Below are 24,553 nucleotides of genomic sequence, written 5' to 3'. Positions count from 1 at the left end.
AAGGGAAAGGGAAAGGGAAGGCAAGGAAAATGTCCATGTAATCCAGGAATTCACTTTTTTGACAGCTTGGGAGAAAAGACCCCCATTAGTGAGAAACTAGAAAACCATGGTTCCACCTTTATAATTCAGAAACCATAAGGATGATTCAGTTATATGTACAGCTGGACTCCAGGGTCTTAGTGTTTTAACACTAAGTCTACTAATATTCCTATTGCTGCCAGTATTCTCAGCTGTGCTCCCTCAGTTGTCACTTACCCCCATGACTTGCATGATGAAGTCACTGCCGAGGTAAATAAAGGTTGACCATCCAGATGAATTCTTTTAGATTAAGTTTCTACTCAGTGTAATCACAGTAATGTCCCAGGACATTGGGAAAGAGCAAACAGTGTTCTACAGTCTGGCCAAAATCGTCACCTTTCCATTCAGCAACACCACAGTTTCAGCCAAATCACTGCAAGTCACTGCAGAATCCTTCACACTGCAAATACATGGCTGTATGTTCAATGATGCAAGTGATACTTAATTCACACAGTGTCTTGCTCATTAGCACTTACCTTTAAAAAACGGTTGTCATTAAACCTCTGGTAGGCATGAGAAAATAGAAGTATCAGAGAAGTGAAGTGTCTTGCTCAAGACATCAGGGCCAATGCTACTAGAATCAGGAGTGGACCCCAGAGCATTCACACATCCCATCTTCAAACCATCTCTTATATTATGTTGCTTCCCAATTTAGTGTCCTAACTGGTCTATTCATGCTCAGTCCCTCTAAGCATTCATGAGAGTTTAATTTCTCATGTAATTTCATAGCGCACAGCCTGATGAAGGAAATGCTTCTAATTCTTGTTATGAGTCTCTTTTTTCCCCAAAAATTCAATGCACAGACCAGAAATTTTGGACCTTTTTGTGAAATTGGCACTAAATATTGCCAATATTGCCAATATTGCCAATTGGCACTAAATATTGCCAATATTGGCAATAAATGTGTGCACATTTTGTGAAATTGGCACACATTGTCACCATATGCCTCCATCACCCATCCTGAGCACGGACAGCACTGCCCCATGGTGGCCCAACATGCCAGACACGCAAATGCAACTGCACCAGGAGACTTCTCTTCAGGGGCCACAGGCCAGATGACAAAGAGCCAGGAGAGGAGGTTTATAGCAGAATATCTTTGCCCAAGGGAAAGCAGGCCAAAGAATACAAAATGTCGGTAGAGGGCATGTTGCCCTTGATTGAGTGGAGAAGGGCCCCCGCTGGCTGCAAACCCAGAATTAACAACAACAACAAGAAAATTAGTAAGGCTTGCCAGCTGGGGAGAGACATCTGGCTAGTGATCAGAGGGGCCTGTGAGTCAATTAATCCATCTCCGAGCTGGATTAACACATTGAAACATGCTTCCCTGCACTGCTGCAGAGGGAAGAGGGACCTGTTGAATGAGCTGTAAAGATGAATGAAACTAAAGAAATTTCATTTAGATGAAGAAAAATGTCTCTGAAGTAGTGGGTGGGTGGTTTTTACATGCCTTATGTGCTGCAAGAATTAAGCACAACTTAGAGAATTTAGGACATGGAGGAGCCATTTGGATACAAAAAGCTCTTGAATTTAAGATCTGATGGATTTCAAATTTGCATCTAGATATCTGCCTATTTTTTTCTCATGCTTATAGCATACCCAGGACAAAAGATACTGCAAACACGGATTAGGATAAATAACTCTACCAGTCCATTCTTCCCCAACTAGGGAATCCTCTGGAAGGAGGATCCAGGTCACTACAGGCCTGTCAGCCTGATGTCGGTACCGGGGAAAATTATGGAGCGGTTCATCTTTAGTGCGCTCAACAAGCATGTACAGGCCAACCAGGGGATCAGGCCCAGCCAGCATGGGTTCATGAAAGGCAGGTCCTGCTTGACTAACCTGATCTATGACAAGGTGACCCGCCTAGTGGATGAGGGAAAGGCTGTAGATGTCATCTACCTGGACTTTAGTAAAGCCTTTGATACTGTCTCCCACAACATTCTCCTAGAGAAGCTGATGGCTCATGGCTTAGGCAAGTGTACTCTTTGCTGGGTAAAAACTGGCTGGATGGCCGGGCCCACAGAGTTGTGGTGAATGGATTTAAATCCAGTTGGCAGTCGGTCACAAGCGGTGTTCCCCAGGGCCCTGTGTTGGGGCCAGTTCTGTTTAATATCTTTATCAATGATCTGGATGAGGGCATTGAGTGTGCCCTCAGTAAGTTTGCAGACTACACCAAATTGGACGGGAGTGTCGATCTGCTTGAGGGTAGGAAGGCTCTACAGAGGGATCTGGACAGGCCGGATCAATGGGCCAAGGTCAATTCAATGAGATTTAACAGGGCCAAGTGCCAGGTCCTGTACTTTGGTCACAACAACCCCATGCAACGCTACAGGCTTGAGGAAGAGTGGCTGGAAAGCTGCCCGGAGGGAAAGGACCTGGGGGTGTTGGTTGACAGCCGGCTGGACATGAGCCAGCAGTGTGCCCAGGCGGCCAAGAAAGCCAACGGCATCCTGGCTTGTATCAAAAATAGTGTGGCCAGCAGGACTAGGGAAGTGATCGTGCCCCTGTACTCGGCACTGGTGAGGCCGCACCTTGAATACTGTGTTCAGTTTTGGGCCCCTCACTACAAGAAGGACATTGAGGTGCTGGAGCGTGTCCAGAGAAGGGCAACGAAGCTGGTGAAGGGTTTGGAGAACAAGTCTTATGAGGAGCGGCTGAGGGAACTGGGATTGTTTAGTCTGGAGAAAAGGAGGCTGAGGGGAGACCTTATCGCTCTCTACAACTACCTGAAAGGAGGGTGTAGAGAGGTGGGTGTTGGTCTCTTCTCCCAAGTAACTTGTGATAGGATGAGAGGAAATGGCCTCAAGTTGCACCAGAGGAGGTTTAGACAGGATATTAGGAAAAACTTCTTCACTGAAAGGGTGGTCAAGCATTGGAACAGGCTGCCCAAAGAGGTGGTGTAGTCACCATCCCTGGGGGAGTTAAAAAACCATATAGATGTGGCACTTTGGGACATGGTTTAGTAGGCATGGAGGTGTTGGGTTGACACTTGGACTAGATGATCTTAAGGGTCTTTTCCAACCTTAATGATTCTATGATTCTATGATTTTATGAACTGTGTTACATCAAGATACCACGTGTCTCCACAGAAGCTATTCCTGGTCTCTTTTGCTATTATATGGGATGGCAGGAGTGTTGCTTAAGGTCATCATCCTGCATTTAGCCCTGAAGAGACTGAGACTCGGTTTCCACCTTCTCTGCCATTGCACATCAATGGGACATGGTCTCCTTAGATACTTTTCAGATCATCAGAGATAGGTCTTGAAGGGACTTCTTTGTCACTGAGTTCAGTTCCTCCTGTCATGAGCTATCAGATCATATAATCCCTTCCATGGATTTCTTAAGCTCCCTCTTTAATTTTCATTTTTTTGTCTGTTATTTCTGCTGTTGGAAGGCTTTTCCAAAACTTAATTCCCCTGCTGTTTCAAAACTTCTTTATAATTTCCAATGTCCATTTATTCAGGACTAGGTTACAGCCATTTGGTCTTGTGCTAGAAATGTCTTTTAGTCTCCTCCCTCCTGAGTATCCAGCCCACTGAGGTATCTATGCATAGCTGTCAAAAAGTTCAGCTTTCCTTTTACTCAGCTAAGTAAGTGAAGCCACATTGCTGTCCTCCCTCAAAACAGGCTCACCAATCCCCTGGTTATTGTAGCAGTCCTTTTCTGCACCTATTCCTATTTGAATTATTATTTTCACAATAATACAGAGTTTATACTCAAGTTTTAAATGGTATCCTGTGCAATGGCACCAACACTGCCTTGCATCTACAGAAAATACCCTTTCTGTCTATACCCTGGAAGTTGTATTCACTGATTAGGTGCTGCATGCACCCAAGCAGTATCCACTGTTGTTTTCAGCAAAGGAGCTTTCAGCTTGAGGAAAGTACGAGGAATTTCTGTTAACACCTGGACGCTTAACACTGGAGACCTCTTAGGAAGAGACACATGAATTTTCTCATCCAGGAGAGGATGCTCTGGAACAATCTTGATGCAGCTATTAACAAAGCAAATTCAGTGCTAGGATGCATCAGGCAAGATGTCTCTGGCAGAAGTAGTGAGGACTGTCTTTGTGTATTACTAATAAGCTAAACACTGCCAGTGAAAAGTCCTAGGCAACGTAATCTGATTGCCCATACTGAGAAATTGCTGGAACAGTTCCCAGCCTAGTTCTGACCTGAGTCACAGAGTTCTTTTGGGACATAACACTGTCCTGAATAATTCCTAGACATGGCTTGGGACTTACTTAACACATAGTGGGGACCATTCACCATATACATTTTCAATGTGGGCACCCTGTTTAGAGGCTGAGAGAGGTTAGCTGTATGGGTGCGCACCAGTGTGGGCCGAATGATCTCATTGCCTGAGAACAGTCCCACATAAATTGAATTTATGAGACTAGACATAGCTATTGACGCTAGTGTACAGCTCCTCGTCTGAAGGACTGTGCACAGTTCTGATCATCTGTATTCATGACAGAGAAGCTTGAAGGTTGCAACTACAGCTCTTAAACAGTGACAGACACCAGAACATGATCATCCATATCACTTAATTGCTAACACCGTCCCTGGCCCTTGAGTTTTGGCCAAGATAACTCTCCCAAAACAAGTCCTGGGAAGAGCCTGGAGACTATCTCAGCCCCAGCAGCATTCCCAACAGACCCCTGGGATGTGACCATCCAGTTCTGGAGTGCCAGACATTTTAGCTGTAAGGGCACACAGCATAGCTGTGTCAGGTGGTATCCAGACCAGACAGTGGTCCATGACCCATCCTATTTGCTAAGATAATTGCAGACAGACTGGATCAGATATGGTGAACGGCTATTTGGGTGATCAAGAGAATGCAGAATTAACTCTATGAGAGCAGGTAAAACAGATTTTTAATGCTTTTGAAAAATTCCCTTTATACTCAAAGAGAGTTTTATGTACAGAAACTGTCCACAGCCGCTTGGGAATTTGGTCCTCAATTCCTTTAACTGGAGCATCCCAAATTATTTCAGCTGTCACATCATGTCTGAGAGACAGTGAGCTTTGACACAATATGTACCTTCAAATGGATGCAGCACTTCTCTGGGAGGCAAGGACAATTACTGAGCATGATTTCCTTCCCAATAAATATGAAAACTCCACAGGCAGCAGTCAAAAGAAATTTACTCTCCTTTAAGACATTTCATATGAATCCCCTTCTTTCCTCTGTCCCTCTGCTATCTGTCTCCTCTCTCAAGGAAGGTGCCAAAGTGGATAAATTCAGGGCTTACCCCTCTGAAAAACAAAGGGGCCTAGAGTAATGAAAGCCCAAAACCATGAACATAACTACATAACTAGGGTCATATCAGGTTTGCAGATATCTAGTCCCTATTGCTACTGTGTCACTCAGTGTCCATAGCCAGCTATTGACTGTTATCCAACACAGACAGTCCCAGAGATAAAGAAGGAAGGACTCCCTCTTACCATGTGTATAAAGCCTACTGCAGTGAGTGTTTTGCCTTGTTAGGATTCCTAGTTATACGTATACAATGCTTAAACTACATTATTTGTCACAAATTCAGGTATTTCATCCAAGGAACCAGGGAGGGGATGAGAAGCACCTATCTGCCTTTTTCTTTCAGTGCAAAGGAAATACTCAAACCTGGTCCCCACTTTGGGACATGTTCAGACCAGAGGTCTAACAATGCAAAACCCTCTTTGTCTGGGAACCACCACCAGTTCTTCCTTCTCTGATGGTGTCTGAGAAGAAGCAAGTGAAGTATATGCAAGGTTTTTGGAGAGGAGAGAATACACGCAGAGAGGGATCAATGCCATGGACTACAAGGATGAAGAAGTGCCTCCGTCCACTTCCCTACAGCTCTGAGGAAGGCCTAACCAGGCCTTCCTAACCAGGCCTAACCAGGCTGGGTTAATCTCAGGACTAACCCAGCTGGCACCTTGTCCCTCCCCACCAGCCGCAGGCATGCCCTGCTCAGTATGCCACCAGTCTGGCTTGTCTTCTAGGGTTCCTGATTTTTGCTCTGTACATGTGCAGTGATGCATTGAGCACTGTGAACCAAGAGCCAGTGGCTTAGGACTTTTGTTACAGGTGCTTCTCAAACATGTTTATCCACTCATTTCCTCCCCCCACCCCAATTAGCAGCCAAATACTGCTAATTTTTACAATTTTGAGATATCTATGTACCCCTCCACTTCACAGTTGTGTCCTAAGCAATGTACCTTCTAAAACCTTTTGATCCATAAATCAAAAAGTAATCTAATGAAATAAGTGATCATAAATAGATATGTATGCTTGAAAATAAGAATTTTAACATGAAATGCAGGTAGATTAAACAGAAGAAAATCTGAATTTATGGACTTTATAAATACACCTGAATTTACTCTCACATCCCGTCAGTGTGTTGAAAGGACTCCCAACTTGCCTTATATCACCAGTGGGGAATAGGGGACGTATAGGGGCAGAGAAATGAGCCTACAGTCACACTTGACACAGAACTGTGAATTTAGTCATGATTTCCTGGTCATTACCTCATAAGTTAATCATGATGAGAGAAAAGAGTCAATTAGGACAGCTCTAGGTGCATGAAATAGCTCTTAATATCCCTTTATAGGCATTAAGCCATATTCCTTCAATATGTCACAGCAAGAGACACAGGGAAAGGACCAAGGAAAGACAAGCCTGGTCAAGATGATTGTCACCCTTCTAATCTCTGCCAACTGTAACACTGCAGGTGTTTGCTGCCAGCAAACACAAACAACCAGCACTGACCATCTCAGAAACAGTCAGTCCCTCATTCAAGAAGGAAAAGCAAATGGGTTTTATACCTACCTGCGAACTGCCCTGACCTTACACTCATGTATAAGGGAACCTGTGCGTTATAAAAAGAAAGTGTTGTTTAAAGAGAGATTATTAGCCTGTTTAAGAGCATGTCCAAATAAACCTCTGGGAATAATAAGGAAGTGTTTAAAGCAGATTGCCTGCCTCATTCAGATGTGTCAAGGAGCTGATCCAAGACACCCAGGAACTTTAAAAGGAGCTGGAGCAGGCCCATCAGTTTCTAGTACTAATAGGAGCTGAGCTGTTAGTGCTTTTGCTTGACATCCTGTAAGAAAAAGCACTGGCATTTGGCTTACTCAGGAGAGATTTCACCATCTGTTATTGTAAAGACCCAATAATGATACAAAAAACAAATAAGCGAAAAACCCTAACACTCTGTCACTGTTTCAAATTTAGTGAGGTCTTAAAATATTCCTGCACAGGTAGAGGATTTTGCTGGAGGAGAATCAACACAGCAACGGGCTCAATTACATCCAAGTTTCCTGTGTAAGATCTGTCAAGCAACTCCTATCATCACTTCTGTAAGTGAGTGTGAGTAATGGGTTTTATTTAAATTCATGTGGTATTTACTACCTACACCCAGACAGATAATGGACAGATAGCAGAACAATGATCAGCAAGCGGCTACCACTTAATTCTTGTTTTATTCTGCAGCTTGCCTGCCTTCATCTGTCTTCCCTTCTGAAGAAGTAAGCACGTTCCTTCTGTCTCAGATAGAAATGCAATGGCCTATTATGAATTCATTGCAAGTTTTCCATTTTCCATCCAAAATCATGACAGTGATAAAAAAATAAAATCCCACAGTATTTATTTCCAAAATCATTCAGCTCCATGCATATATGTTCAGCTTCATGCAATTGGATTTCTTATCCCCAAAAAGACACAGTCAACAACTGAACTTTCTAAGTAGCAAATATAACATTTAAGGAGTTTATTTGCCTTATCAAAAACAATAGATACTAAGTATGGTGGTAACAGCAGTGCATCTTAAGAACTATTGAAATAATCTGTTGACTTGCTGCAGTTCTATCGATTTCAGAAACACAATGAGAATATGCTGAACAGCAGGAAAAAAAAACATTAAGTAGCATCACGTGAATGCGGTAGTAAAACATCCTACATACTCTCATCACTGTCAGCTTCCTGCAGGAAGAAAATATGTGTTCAGCCCTGAAAACTACCTCCTTTCAATACGAGTATTGGTACGCATTAATTTGCTCTAGCTATCTGAATTCCTTTGGGTTTAGTGAAGCTGTCAAAACCTTACAAGTGTGAATGCTGTTGTGTAAGTAAAATTAATGACTCCTTTTCTGCTTCCCATATTTTAAAGCTTTAAATGAGTCTTATTGCTGGGGGAAAGGGGAGGAGGAGAGGACGGGCTGTCAAAATGGAATTGTAAATCTTTCGGTGTTTAAAATCTTAGACCTGATTGACCTCATGACGGTGCTTCAGACCGGCATTTATCTTGGGGTGGTAAAGCAAGCAAACTGTCTTTACCCAGGCATGAATCCCACTTCGCAATCTGTTGTAACTAACTAGGGTATGAGGCTCAAGTGGAACGCTCCAGTCAAGCAAGTAAACATTGAAAAACAAACAAAAGCATTTGCATTTGTGGCAGTATTAAATGTATTTCTAGTCTGCCCTTTGAGTGTGTGTAAGTGTTGGACTAAAGGAACAGTAATTTGAACATAGCTGTAAGTCAGTTATTAAATAAAATTGAAATATATGAATAATTAATATCAATAATAACCGGTTCTTGCCAGACTGGTGTGTGCCAAGGTTTTAGTTGATGCTTGTCATGATATGGGGTCTAAGAGGGCTTGGGGAGTTGTTTGGGGAGAAGGCTTCCTCATTGTCCGCATCCCCCAGCACATTGTGGGCTGTGCCCCAAGCTGTAGGCTGGCTATTTTCAGTACAGTGAAGAGGACTTCCCAGCAACACCCTGCTTACAGCTGCAAGATGAAGGCTGGCTTCAGAAAGCAGTGTTAGCCTGCCAGGCACCACTGCCTACATGCTGTCCGTCTATGCCAGTGGCTCTATCCCAGTGTAATTTAGACTCAGCTCCATAGAGGTTATTGACACCCTCATATTTCAGCTGGCCATGCTACGCTCCCCCACAGTCATTAGAAAGGCTCTCCAGAAAGCACTTTGGAGCAGGAGCCAGACCCAAGTGCTCTGAAAATCCAATGGGATTTTCCTAAGGAGCTTGCATGTGCCCAGAAAGGAGAGGCAGCCCTGGGAAGATGGCTAACTTACGACTTTTTCTCTACGTCCTAGCAGCAGAGATGACCCCACATGCCTTATTTAACTGTTCTTCCATCAATCCGTTCAGAGGGGCAGGTGATGTAATTCTCTGGAGAGTATCTCCTGTTCTACCAGAGTGTGTGCTCCTAGTTCTTGCTCAATCTACCAACATACTCTCTCACAATCCAGAAAAAAAATCTTTCCTTGTAAGATATGTTACAATGTTGAAGTTAGGTCTGAGGCGTGTTGCCAGCTGAATGAAATATGGCTGAAGCCTGGAGAAGATGGGATTCATGTTGCTATCCAATGGGGCCAAATTTCTGCTGCCACCAGAGGCATACCTAATTTACCTCCATGCAAAGAAGACCAGAGTGTACTCACTGACTAGACTACCATTCGCTGGAGGAGTGAGTAGCACATTACAAGCATTAATTCTTAGGATGCAACCGCAAGGTCAGAAAGTAATATTATCCCTATTTTATATAGGCATAGAGAGGCGAGCCAAAGACAGAGATGAGACTGGAACCGAGTTACAGTGCACAGTTTTACTTACTAGACTGGAGTCCTTCCAACAAATGGAAGGGGATTTTGTATATTATATTGTGAGCCCGAAGCCAATAAAAAAATTCTCATGGATTTTAATGCGTTGACTGCAGGAAATATGGGGTGTACATGAGTTTTCCTAAGAGATTTGCGGAAGTCAGTCTTTAAATTAAAGATTGTCATAAAGTCAAAAAGTGCTGAAGAACATCTTCATAGAAAATGCCAGGATTTTCTCCTTCTCATAAACAAAAAAAAAAAGAATATTCAGGGCATTTTAAGTGGTTCTGATCTAATGTCGTAAAGCTCTTTTCTCTTGGTTCTGCTACTGGCTATGCAGTCACTTCCCCACTGAAATTCATCACCTTTCTGGACAAATAGCTTTGTAAAGGGTTAGCGTTGTGGCCATAGTGGCCTAGTTTAAGTGAGGCAACATTTGTAAAGAGAAATGGGTATTAAATCAATTAATGTTTCTGGGGAGAAAACAAATAAGGTTTGGACAATGAAGACCTGAAAAAGAATTTTGGTAGCCTAAATGGAGTCTACTTTTTCCAGTCATTATCAGTCCTATAACAGGAACCACTTCTTCCTGCGTATGGAGTGGGCCTCTAGCTTCTTGTTCTCTTCATTGTTCTTAGACAGCGATGATCTCTGAGAGTTTGATCCTGGCACGGGGAAAGAAGTGATCTTTGCTTCTTCTGCCATTGATTCATGCCATGCTTTGTTTTCTCCACAGCTTCTCATTGGTAAAACACAAGGAATGGTACTTACCCTCAGTCATAAAGGGACTTGTATGTAGTGGAGAAGAAGTACAAAATGTTCTTGTTTATTAGTTCAGCTAGTGAAAAGGAGAGAGCTGTTCACAACTCCATGAAAAAAAATTCTGAGTGTAAGGGTTAGGTGTTCAAAACAGAGAAGTAACCAAAGGAAAAATGAGATGTGTTGCAGTTTTACTTCCCTGTTGCTTTGCTGAGCCATCCGGGATCCTAACAGTCCCTGAGTGAAAACCACGTCATTACTTTAGACTCAAGGTATGCACTGAAGCACAGCTAATGCTCTGCTGTAATTGTGTGCTGAATGTTGAAAGCAGACAGAAAGCCTACATGCATGCATATATATATATATGCTCATTGCTACTCTTAGGCTGATGAAAATTTTATAAATTGCTAACCCTGTCTGGAACTGTATTGCTTCCAACCACATATCAGCACATTAATTTGAGCAGCGGATCTAGGAGTTGGAATGGGTTATCTGAAACAGCAGGCTTAACAGCTGAAAGCATCAAAGCTCTGAGCCTCCATGCTGGTCAGCTGATGAGTTTTTAATTTCTGCTCTGTGGCTTCTGAGATGCAATAGATAAACAGGAACAAATTTGTAAGTTAGTCCTGTTGACCTTTAAGTATCAATGGAGAAAGTTTGCACCTTGTATCAAAAATGAAAATAATCAGTTGGTATACTTATATGGACCTCTAACAGTCATGTTAATATGGTCCATGTACTCATTTTACAGATCTGTTTGTCCCTTTACTCAATATATTTACATTGAGGACCTGCCCACACTTGCAGCAGTTAGGACTGCTGCAAGTGTGGGTGCATGCAGTTGGCAAAATTGAGTAGTTCACTTGCATATGTGTCAGGTAACCTGCTTCCCCAGACAAGGAATGCAGGTGCGTCCATATACCCGAGGACAAGATCCAGCCCTACATCACATGCAGATATCTACTAAAGCGCTCTGACTTTCTTACTACACCTATTCAAATTCAATATACTTTGTACTAGATTCATCAAAAAAGAGAGGGAAGGAGGGAGGAATTTAATTTTTCCACTTGAAAAACTATGGATCTTTGTATTTCGTTTCTATGCCTTCCCACATTACACTCATATTTAATTTAAGATCTTAAGTGGTTCTAAATAAGGTCCTAAGATTCAGTTTAAGTACAAAATATTCATTCAGGATGAATGAATAATTCTGAATAGCTGGAACAATTCAGAAAGCAAAAAGGTTTTAATGCTAACAATGGGCCAGATCCATCAACAAGATAATTATGATGACACAAATGGAGTCTCTTTCACTGGTACTTAATTTGACCATTGCATCGTACGGTGTTTTATTCCCCATGATTACAGTCCCAGCTCAAAACAATCTCTTGGTACAAGAGAACTCATAGTTCAAGTCTATAATGCTTCTGACTCAATGAACAACCAGTGGAGCCAGTCAAAGGTCTCATGTTGACTGTTATGGATGTTGATTCAGCAACAGACACAAATTCTTGAATTCAGCTTGAAAAATGTACGAGTTTTCTCTCATTGTAAGAGACCCCAAGCACCTGTGGCTAAATTTGTCAAACATTTCCCATCATGTGGCTCTCTCAAGCCCTAGCTGAATGGAAACGTAGGGTGTGGTCTGCTTGAGGCTCAGTTTAAGGTTAGCTGAGAGTGGACTGATGGTGAGAAAGTTTCAGCCAGGAATTGTGTAAAAGGTACAAACGGAGATGGAAGGACTGCTGCTTTGCCATTTAAAAAAATTCTAGCAAGTTTTTGTTTGAAAAGTAATTGAAGTTTCTTATGCTTTGAAGCAGGACACTGAGAGTGAGCACAAGAGTCATTTGGTCAAGACTTTTCTAAACCTCTGAGAATATCCTGAAGCTGGGTTGTTACCAGCCCTTCCACATAATAACTGCTTACACATACTCAGGAAAAACTTCTTATAAGACCAGTAACTGAAACCTCTAAAGAGTCTGTGCTCACTGAAAATATTAGAGCCTCTCAGCTCTTCTAGTGCCATCCAGAATAATCCCACACGATAGAGAAGGAAGCTGCATTGCTTCACAGTGTCTGGTTGGGACCAGCTTATCCATGCAAAGAATGAAAGAGCACAGAAGCAAAGCCAGGATTTTACTGCAATTGCTGTTCTCAGCAGCCAGCCATGGTAGGGCTGACCACCAGAAGAGTCTCTTCTCCATTGTCAGTACAGTCAGGTAGAATGAAAGAAAAAAGCATGCCACTGAAATGCTAAGGGCATCCAAAGTTTCTTGCAGTGTACAAATAATTTGGGAGAAAAAGGCTGCTAGCATGAAGAGGGGGAAGACTTGGAAGAGGAACACAAGGAGATTGCAACTGGGAAGAAGGAGTGGGATACATCTGAGAGCTGCTGAGGGACTGAGCTGAGCAGTGATCAATGAAGGGAACAGTTCACAGACTGAAGAAATGGAACTTTTAGCATTTGCAATCCTATTGTAAAAAGTAAACACACTTCCTACATGCAAGCATCCTAACTCCAGAGTACCAAGCTAACACACCAAGTTCATGCTGGACTAACTGGGGTATGCTGTAAAGATAATAAGAGCATTTATCTGTCATGAATGCAAGCTTATAGACTGATAGATCATTTGGTCTGTATGACTGTATCATGGATTTGCCATTAGCTTTCATCTTTAGCCATGCTGACAGAATCAAAAAACATATTTATTACACTTGGTGGGTTTTAATCGACTTTGCATTTTCCTGTGAGTAGAGTTGGAACACAGATAATCTGCAAAAGACACTGACAATCTTCCAGTTTATTCATATTTTTCCAAAAAACAAGCCAAAGAGCATATCACAGACGTATTCTCCTGTAAAAGCTTTACATAAGATTTGAAGGACAATAAGCTAGCATTAGCCATAGAAGAGCGAAAGATGCTGTGCAAAAAAAAAGCTTATCCTCTGGGCTTGATGAAGAAAACAGCTCGAAACCAGCAAATCAATGATTCCATAATGAAACTGAAACACTAACCATAGAGAAAATGGATTGCAAAATGTGAGTTCTTCCTATTTCATATGGTATTGCTCCTCCTCACAGAGGGGGGCTTTTTAGTACTAAAGAACAAGGGCTGATGCTATCAGGGTCTGATAATGTGGCAGAGGGACAGGTCTTTAGCTACATCAAAAAGCTAAGAGTGCATGAAGGGGAATTCATCTTACTTAGACATCTTTGTTGTAGAAGTCTGCATGTGAACTAGCTGGTTTAACATGGAGTTCATCAACACAGTCAATAGAGTGTAGGGTGTGATTCAGCCTAAAACAGACACCTCCGTTTGGTGAAATGAATTGCATGCTGACCTCTTTTGGCTACGCTGACCTCATTGACTAAATCGAAGTCTAAAGAGTCCACTCGATGCAGAAAACTCCATTGTCCAGCTCCACAGGCCCTCTTCGCTGTCAGTGGAGAGAAATAGATACGGTTGGGTGCAACTTATTTCATCCTATTCCAATGTCTAAAATATATTAGAAGAATCACATCCTATAATTGGCTAATTCCAGGAGTAAAACCGTGCTATTGGTTTACATAACAATAAGTGAGATTTAAACGTTAGAGCTTGGGACATCACAAGGACAGAGGAGTGCTCATAGCATGCTCCGGTCTTTTGAAGGCTGGTCTCCTAAAGAAATAGGGCTTATGCAATTACATTAATTGTCAATTCCAATAAAGTTTGAATGCTAGCCAGTTTCAACAAAATTGTACAAAATACAGACCTCAAAGACATTAATTTTTTATAAGTTTCCTTTTGAGGAAAGGAAGGTAGCCAAGTAAAGGAATGGAGAACAAGATTAAAATCCCACTGAAAAAGAAAAGCTGAAGAGTGAGCTCAGCCATAATATCAGACACCAGAGAACCCTTCCTGGAGAAAGCCACAGGAAAATGGAGTTTCAATAAGCTCCCTTGCTCAGATAGGCTATATCACTGTTGTAACCTATCTTACATCAGCTGGAAACCACCAGACAGTGGCAGTTATACTGGCCTTATACAACATCAGAAAGAAAACACAGAAGCTGGGACTCAAGCGTCCTCTGGAGAAAGTCTGGGTTTGCATGAAATCAGTGGAAGTTCGGCTCTGAATTCAGTAAACCCTGATTTCACACCTTGTTTTAGAGAGGAAAGCTTAAATGTAGAGCATGCTGAAAGTATTCAGTAGCTTATCCAAGCCAGTGAGAAATCCTTAAGTCAGGATGACTGACCATCTCCTACCCCTGTTACTTCTGCATGAGATACCTTCATATTGCAGATGAAAGCGTCTGTTCTGTGACCCACTAGGATGTGCTGAAAACATGCAGCCTCTGACAAATCAAATGGAGGCTGTTACTCAAGCCTTGTCTTCATTTTATATTGGAGAGAGGCCATAGGATTTACTATTTTAGATATTGTCACCTGCTTTCACAGGACTCCCCCATAATAGGAAAAGGCAGAGAATTTTGGCTACACTGATTTTATTTTCCTGAGAAAAAGTATGCCAGCACCCTCCATAACCAGGCAGCTGGGCCTGAGCCCTGAAGGGAAGGTATTTCACTGCTTGTTGCCAAACTGAGTGTGATAGTCCTAAAAGCGCATAAGGCCATTTAATTTAAAACTCTGTGAACTGCAGTTCTTTTCCCCTGCAAACCACCACGTAGCTTAAAGGTCTAAGATTTTGTCAAAGCTACCATTCTGCCCTAGAAAACAAATTTCAAAATTTCCCCTCAGAATTCCTTCACATTTCCATGCTTGTTCTCCTTCCATAATTCCCCTCTGCCCGGGCGCTGTCAGTGAGATCTCCAGAATTTGTCCCCAGGCTCAGCAATGGCCTGACCTGCTGCTGAGCTACTGCTGGAGCAGAGCCACTGGAAGTTTGCTTCTTTATTTTTCTCCTTGCTCAAAGACACCTCTGCAGTTCGTCACCTCTGATGTAGGGTCCTTCTCTCAGAGCCATGGGGCTGGCACGGGGGGTAACACCACAGCCCCAGCTCCCCTTGACACATTCGCTCCCCACACATCTGCACGATGGGAAGAACAGATGATCTGCAGAGATCGCTCTTCTCCATTTTCCTCCCTCGTGAAACAAGCTGTGGATCTAGAAGAATATGCCCTTGAGGGGAACGCAGCCTGGATCATAATCCGGCATGTATGATTCCTAACCTACTTTCTTCGCATGCACCTGGTCTTATGGTTTCTTAGCTCACATTTTTCAATCACTGTTTGACAGAAGAATTTGGGGCAATTATCACAGAATAACATTCATTACATGCCTGCTGCCGGATGGATGGTTCTGCTGGCGTTCCTGCGGTCGGTAGAAATGTTGGCAGACGTGGAGCTTCTCCCTGATCAAAGCCAGAAAGTGCAAGCGAAGCAATGAAATCCTCACCTCTGGTTCAGTTTTGTTAACAAATACAAGTAGTGACTCTTGGCCAGTTCCTGAATTCTTTAATGGGATTATTACTCATTCATGCTGGCCTCAGTGAAATTTCGGATACAAGTATTAATCTTAAATTGCGATGAGAATTGTAATAACAGGAAAGCTTGTTATTACAAGGCACATAGGCCACACAGAAAGAATATTCAGCCCGTGCCCTCCCAAAATAAATCAGATCTAACTCCTCCTGGAGTGAGAGAGTACATTCCTAATGTGGACCGTACCTTCCAAGAAATAATAAACGTCTATACAAAGAGCCATGCAGAACAATTTTAACTCTTCCTTGACCAAAACTCTCTGTCTGCCTCCAGTAGGGATGAAAGGTGCGCAGTTAAGAGCTAGATTCATCCTGCTTAGCTTTAGGCCTTTGAGGCTGTGATGTTAGGGTTGTTTTCACCCTGAGCTGCTGCTTTCCACAGTGGAGGCAGCACCTGTAGAAAGTATTTCATCCCACCCAGGACAGGAATTGCCATATGTAAGAACAGAGGACAAAGTTTGCACAGGTTTAGAAAGAAGTAAGTGAAGGACTGAATTACCAGCTACCTCCCAAATTCACTAGGAATTCTTGAGATTTTATGCGTTGCCCTTCCTCTGCTCTTTCTTCATATCTGAGATTTGGCACCACAGAGCAACTCCTCACAAGGAGAAGTGTCACAGACCTGCGGTGTGCTTTGTCCTACGACTCAGCCAGGCCCTTCATCTGCCACCAGGCACGCTCATGCAGAACACTAGTACCGTTCAAGAGACTCTAAATAGAGCCTGTGTCTTTCCTTGCCTTCATTAGCAAGGAATTCCCCCCCCTCACGCTATCAGACCATGAAGTATTCTGGCAGAGGTACTGAGGACCAGGCTGGTCAGACTGTGAATTTGGTTCTGTGGCTGATCAGATTGCTGAAATGCCATTTACTGTCAGCACAGAGAAAAATAAAGACAAAGCCAGAGCTGGAGAAAGCTGTTTCCTGTGCCACGCGGAGCAGAAGGTGCCAGACCACAGGTGGCAAGGTCCCCAGGGTGACTGGAGCCACGGCGGGCCATCAAAGCGTGGCTTTACGCAGAACACTGTCGCATGTCTTCTCTTATAATTTGTGCTAAGTGCCTCTCTAAATTTTGAGTTAAGCAGCTGTTGCCATAGTGATGGCCATTTAGAGCGAGAGAAAGCAGCAAGCGTGTTGGGGGTGTGAGGTTCTGGCTCTTCACATAAAAATATATATAAGCATGTATGTTCACTGCTGCGGAGCTGTATGGAAGGAGCCAAGCAAACAGCTTAAACCAGATCTGAAGGATGGACAGGTGATATGGAAAAAGGAGCAGCTTGCTGCCGGTCGGAGGTGTTTGTTCCAGGATGCACCTTCACCTACAAATAGCTGTGTCCAAAATACAAATGAGCCTGCGTGGTGACTGACTTATATTTGGTTTCACACCGGTAGAAGTCACTCCTTCGGTCAGGATGAGGCATGTGTGTTACTGCCTTTGTAGGATACATCTTTGCAGAAATAGGAAAAATTGGCTTCCACAGGTTTATTTTTATTTAAAAAAAAACCCAAACAAACCTTACTGCTAGCTCTTTAGCAGGAAATGCTTTTCAGCAATCTAATCCCAGTGTTTATATTAGTTTACTTGCCAGGGCACAAGCTGCCAAAAAGTCAATAAATAATGCAGGTATTGTATTACCTCCTTTTAAGTCCTCTTCTAAGATTTTTCTGCACTCCTAGCACTAGCATTTCTGGTGGTCACAGCAAGACAGAGTCAGAACTCCTGCATTGTATTCCTCACTTTATGCCACCTCTCTGCGGGGTGAGAAAACGGTATGAGCTTAAATGCCTACAGTGAGGGCAAGATCCTGCGCACATACCTGAGCGTATTTCCCTGGGGACTTTGGCAGAGTTTAGTCTTCCTCTGACTAAATTTGGCTAATAAGTGGAGTTAGGTGTCGCCTTGATCAGCAAATGCAGGCAGTGCCTGAAGTTAAGTGCTTTGGGAATTCTCAGCCTGAGAGTGAGTTTTAGGTCCCCATAACACCAACTGGTGCAGAAGAGCAGGCAGTTTGCGTCACTGACCGGGACCCGAATTCTGTCAAACTCCCAAATTAGACTGATTGTGAATGGCCTTTTTAAAGCCCATAAATTCATAGCAGGGCATCCAAGTTTGAAAAATGTAGCCATAAACTTACTGTGGCATACCTCGTCCGTCCTTGAGCCCAGACAGGGTCATGGATCAGAATTAAACATTACTGGGTTCCTGTAAGAATACACAATTTAAGGTTTGAAAATAATTTGGGGCCCAAAAGAGAGAAATAAATGTGAGTATTTTCTAAGTATGGCTCTGTGTTGTTGCTTGTTTCTCAGCAAATAGAAACTGCCAGCTCCTGTTCCCTATTGGTGACATTACCTTCTTCTAAGGGCAAGCCAAGTGAATGGCAGGTCTGAGAGACTGAGAATATTGTTTCCATCAAGCTTCTAGTGGCACTTTCTGGCAGAGGCAAAGCAGTCTCGCACCTTTCTTTGCTGACTGGAAAAGAAAAATGCAAAGAGGATCTCTAAGTCAGCAAAACCTATAGGTTTCAGTAGTTTACTGACTTACAACAGCTGCATATCAAGTTCAGTAAAATTTTTAGAACAATCCAGTTCCTATAGATAGCTGAGGGCAGCTTTTGTTTCCAGTAAACTTCTGTGACATTTGTGATTAAAACTATAAAGGCAGTAAGCACAATTCACAATCAATTATGTTTTATTAATGGTTTTTTAATACACGCCACAGCCCAGTAATCATGAAGCTGTTCAACAGCGTTGTTCTAAAATCAGCTAATAGCAGGATGTAATTTGCAGCTGTCTCTGCTCACTTACAAAACACTTGCTCTGTTAATTGTGATTTCACACTCCACTGAATGCTGTAGCCTGGAGGTAACATTCATGTGATGGAAGAGTTACGAGTCTGGGCTCTGGTGGGGGGAAGGATCATATCATGAGAGGCTACTGTTGTTAAATTTTTAATCATTTTATGTTAAAAAAAAAACAACCAGCCACTCAGCAGCAAAAAGCTACAATCCACTGCTAAACAATTTTTTCCTTTCTTCATAAACTTGAACAGCCTTCCCCCATTTTGATCCCTTTCTATTGCTTTATGTTGTTATCAAGAACACAACAAAACATATGACCGGTAGGTGAGACCCTGTCCATGTAATTGGGCACCTACCTTGATTTCATATTGTAGATGCTAGGTGAACTAGTCTGACTAAAGCAAGTGCCTGAGTCTTCATTAGAAAGATTTTTGTGCCTTTGGGGATCTCCAGAGACACCTTGTGTCTTTCTTAAATCAGAATAGGCAGGAGATTCTGCTGGGGGAGGTCAAAGGTGCCTAAAATGTTGCTATATGTTAAGTATGCAAGTCAGGCAGATTGACTCTCATCAGTAAATGGTCAGTGGTGATGAGACAGAGTTCAGCACTGAACAGCCATGGGCAAGGCAACAGCTCCTGCTCGAAGCGCTTCCAGTGCATATGTCAGAGGGAGAAATATTGCCTTGTTTGACAAATGAGAAGAACCATCTTAACTTGGGAATTCCCAGCTGAGTGTTTGGTACTGCTGTGGCAAGTTGGGAGATGCAGCTTAGATCAGACAGGGATGGGAGCTTTTATTTGACTTGTGACTAAGTCACGGGGCGATGAGAAGGAGCCATAGAGTGGGCTTTGGCCACTGCTGGCCATCGCCTTTGCTATTCCAGGAAAGTTCTTCCCATCCTGACTGGGGATGTGGAGGGCACCAAGCCAGGTTTGAATGCTGCTACTCAGGGGTCCAGGCCAGGATTAGGTCTCATTAGAGCAGACTAGGTCACAGTAGAAGTCATCCCATGTACAGATGGAGAAGACAAAGGGTGCACACTTTGCTGCTTTGCAAGGCCTGCATGACTCTGAGGCTGACTGTGCTGGCAGCCAGATTGAATCTCAGCAGAAGCAATAGTGAGAAAGGACTCTCTGCCCTCCACACATGCAGACGCTCAGCCGTATCTTGGCCCCGTTGCCGCAATGTAAGGGAAATGTCTTGGCAGAGAAGTGATGAGAGTGAAATCTGGCAGCTCGCATCAATGCCATTCAGGGGGAGCCAAGTATGCACAGGCAGAGCACCTCAGCTGGAGCACGGGCAGAAGCTCACGGAGAGGTCTGAGCTCAAGAAAACCCCTGCAGATGTTGCAGAGAGCTGAAAAGTGATTATGAGCACAAGACAGAAATGAGCTCCGTGAGGGCAGAAAAAAATAGATGTTTAAAGATCAAGTAAGAGGGAAAGGCTATAAATACTTGTCCAAGACTAAATGCACAGATAGTCCTTGGAGGGCTATACTTAGGTTGGTGTTAACTTCACTTAGTTAAGCTTCACTTGCATTAAGCACAAGTGTTAAAGCTCCTCTAGCTAAAAGTTGCATCCCAGGACACGATGCTGAAAATGCCACAGTTCGCTTTGTGCAGGACAAGTCTACATTTATGCCACTACCTCTCTCACCCAGCCTTTGACATTGCTGACCTTAGCACGGCAATGGCATCCCTGTACCACCTAGCAGGAATAATTGCTGTGACATCCACAGGTCACAGAAGCCAGCTGCTCCTTTGTCCCCAAAGTCTTTACACTCCCACTTTTCCTATTCCATGTCTTTCTGGGACCACACAGGGAGGCTGAGACTAAAGTCGACTAACATGCAATCAATAAGCAGACAGCACTTGTCTGTTCGTCGCTGTCTCTGCTGGTGCGCTTTCAGCTGTCGCCAATGCCTGGAAGAAATAAGCAGATGGATAAAAAGCAGTAGGATTCAGCTCAATCCAAAAAAGACAGACGGGAAGATGGTGGGGCTTTCAAAGGTCTAACCCTGCATTACATCAAGATCATTACACCACAAATTGTCCAGATGGTGCAAAGCCTCAGGCTCATGGCTGGACTTCTCAATACACTTGAATATACTTATTGTCAAAGTACAGAAGAAACTCTAACGAGTTAGGAGACTGCATGGCCTGACCCACATCTCTGGGTGGTGGTCTGCTCATTGCAGATCCCTCTCCTGAGACCAAACTCACTATAGTAGGACTCAGCAAGTGCCAAATGCACTCTTTTAATTTAACAAGTAGCAAAGACCCATATTTCCACACCACATTAATGTCCAGTAATCTCCAGGGGCTCCTTGTTCCTCACTGGCCTAAATTAATAGGTCTTGTTCTAATCTATAGAGTACTTTAATATCTAGAAACTTCAAGAGTATCACGTCAGAGACATCTGTTTTCCTGTGTGATTAATATTTTAAATTCTCTTTTTGAAACAGGATTAATATATCATAGATCTCTGAGGGAAGGGCTGGGCATCTGTTGTATGTTGACATTGTAGAAAACATAAAGCATCACTTGTTGATGTTAACACAGTACAAACAGTAATGCAGTGTTCTGATATTTTTTCTTCTCATTCTAAAGTAACAGAACATAAGTTTGCATTTTAAGAGGAATGGTCTCCTTCTACACCGACATATGATCTCTTGCTTTTTATGTCATTCTTTATATTGAAATTACCCCTAAATTTTTAGGGCTTTTTGAACTCTTCTACAATATGTTAGGCATGGAATGAACTTGTATGGCTTGTACTCTCATGGTGCTGGCAGTGGTAACTGTACTAATTAATGTTTTTCATGTATGGATTTCCAATTTGAAATGAAAGGCACAAAATCACCTAGCTGTAAAGCCATTTTTGTCATTTTTCCCAAGGAAAGAAAAAAAAAAATTTCTGAGATATAACAGCCAGCAATTGAAATTTAAAGCACTTTGATTCATTTTCAGCAAATTTATGTGTCAGCACCTGATTAACATTTCATGAAGGAAATTTCTCCCTTTCCATGGAAGAAATTTACTTGTTTCCTCTACCTCACCATGCAACATTTTCTTCTTTTTTTTTTACTTTCTGATTTAAGCTATCAGATTTCAGCCAGCCAGAATCAGGATGTGAGCAATTTGTGTACCTGGCACATACCTGTCACCATAAGGCTTGGGTTCCTTTACAAATATTTCTCTTCCAGAGGTGATAGCATCTCTAATTATAATTGGTAAGGAGACTCAAGCTTGTCCCTCACTTTTTTCCAAAGAAGTGAGACATCTTATCTTTCAGTGCAGTTCTTATCAGGCATTAAGGTCAAGTTCTGGCAGAGCACATATAAATGTGCCAAGTGTGTTGGATGAGCAATGCTGCTGTGCAAGTTATCCGTGATCTCTGAGAGAAAGAAATCATGGCATTTAACTTGTGTCAGCCTTGAAAGATGTGCCAGAATTTTGAGCCAAAATTGGAATTGTTTTAGAAATGTGCTTCCCTAGGATAAGATTTTTAGGGCACAGCAAGGGCTTAGGGAAAGATATGTCTGTGATGGGGTGTCCTTGGAGACAGATATATTGATGGAACTATTAACTTCAATGCTGTAATGTACCACGAGCACAGGTGTGAGGAACCTCCCTTGTGACCTTCCACTGAGCACAGGCCTCCTCCAAAGAAAGTTTACTAAGGGTGGTAGGTGATACCAAGTTGACATATGGCTCCAGGCACCACAATAGCTCATTATAGTCCTGAATAATGCAGTAAAATCCATGACTGCCAAGAGGAACCCACCCACAATAAAGCTAAACATAATCTTCTCCAGCACCCACGTTAGCTCTTGTTGCATCCTCTCTCAGGAAACTGGGTAAACAGATGAGCCTTGCAAAATACTGCAAAGGGGAACAAATGTGGGGGAATTTAGGATATAGCACATGGTAGGGATGAGGGGAAAACCCTCCAGAGTTTTAGCCCAGTCACGTAGATTGTCCCATTTGCTAGTTAATGGCATTGAAAAATAGCTACGGGATCTGAGGTGCCACAACTCTCAATAAAGTTTCCCTTTCCATCCTTATAAGTGGAAAATTGGAAAGTCTACGGCTGTTGGATAAACTGCCAATGCCAACCATTGGTGCTGATATGGTCGAAGGTATCAGCAAAGTTGTGATGATATATGAACAATCGTACTCGACTTACTAGTCATCTAGCTAAATAAAAGATTCAACTTCACTTCAAATACACTTCTTTTTTGAGTTTGACACGTAGAAAAATAGACTGAAGACACTTAGCCTAATAAGAATTCACCCCTGAACCGACAGTACAGGTAGAGTTACTCTGTGAGCTGAAAACAGAAAGCCTGCAGAAGATCAGAGCTGTCATGTGAATATAGCCCTGGAAGAAAGCCATGAAAGACAGATTTCGTTTTGGAGATGATATCGGTGGGATACCGAATGTGGAAAACCCAGACATCCTCTTTCTCATTCCAGTTGCTTTCACAGAAACAAGAATGTGCACATCCTAGTAAATAAGCAAACCTGCACCAAGGAATACTGGATTTGTGCAATCAACTTTTTTCAGGCACAGAAATACTTCACCAGAGCTGATTATTCAGACAAAGAGGCAAGGTTGTTTTCAAAAGGAGCAGCACAGCTGCCATTGCTAAACTCGAGTAAGTGAGTTGCTTTTACTGAGGGAGGTGCTGACAGTGTCCCCCAAGAGCAGATGTAGCTCTCCCCTGTGGACCTTTGCTGGTGGAAAGAGAAGGGGCTCCAGGCTGCCACGTGAAGGTGTTTTACAAGCCGAGTGCTGCTGGCTAAAGTTCACATAGGGAAGTGCTGGCAGAAGCCTTCTGATCCAGACATAGAAAACTTTCTCGTTTTGCCTGTTTCTGTTCATGTTTCATTTCGATATTTGGATCACTTCTACACCTAGGCTCTACCTCTATTTCCACCGGGGATCCAAGCCTATAGGGCTGGAGTATACATATTTTTAATATTAACAGAATATATAACAGGGTTATATAACAATATAACCCTGCCTGTAGCTGGAGCTAAAATATTAAATACAAATGAAAAATGAAAGTATTGCAGCTTAATCAACAGGTACTTCTTTTTGAAACATCCCAGAAAAATGCTTTCAGTAAAAGAGGGTACTGCAGAGCCAAATTGGCGTGGTCAGTGTAGTGAAATCCCTTTTGGTAGGAAATGGCAAATCTTGGCTCTGAGGTGCTACCTTCTCCACAGTTCACCAGGGGAGGAATATGGGCTGTATGAGCCTGGAATAGGTACAAAATGTTTGTATATATAGCCGTGAGTTATGCAAGCTGCAGAGAAAGCATGTGGGAGGTGCATGCCAGAGAGAACAGGAGAGAAACCGAGTTGCTAGCCCATCTTTGCGAGCTGCTTTAAAATAACCTCCCTTCTTCACATCGAGCTGTCTGTTCAGTGTCACCATAGTGACACTGCTCACCGGCCACCCAAATCTACGTCGCAGCTTCCTTCAGCAGTCCCACCACTGAGAAGCCATTGCTCCAGGAAGCTTCCCTCACAGCCCGAAGGGGAAACCTCCCCTGACAAACCAGCCTTCGCTTTAATGCCTCTGCTCACCGACCTGTGCACAGCACCTTTGTTCCTCGGCAGGACGCTGCGATGCCACTACGTGGGCAGCAGTGCACAGGCTGCCGAGCCTGCAGAAGGAGAGAAGCACATTTAATACCCGAAGCTGTGTTCTTGGTAACTGTCTCCCATTTATAAACAAAGGATTTGAACACATAAGATAGGATGATCACGTTTTCCTGGAAAGCAGGACTTTGCATGCATGGTGTCTCCCTACAGTT

Source organism: Mycteria americana, chromosome 1, assembly GCF_035582795.1.
Source record: "Mycteria americana isolate JAX WOST 10 ecotype Jacksonville Zoo and Gardens chromosome 1, USCA_MyAme_1.0, whole genome shotgun sequence".
NCBI classification, from domain to species: Eukaryota; Metazoa; Chordata; class Aves; order Ciconiiformes; family Ciconiidae; genus Mycteria; species Mycteria americana.
This window is presented reverse-complemented; position numbering follows the sequence as displayed.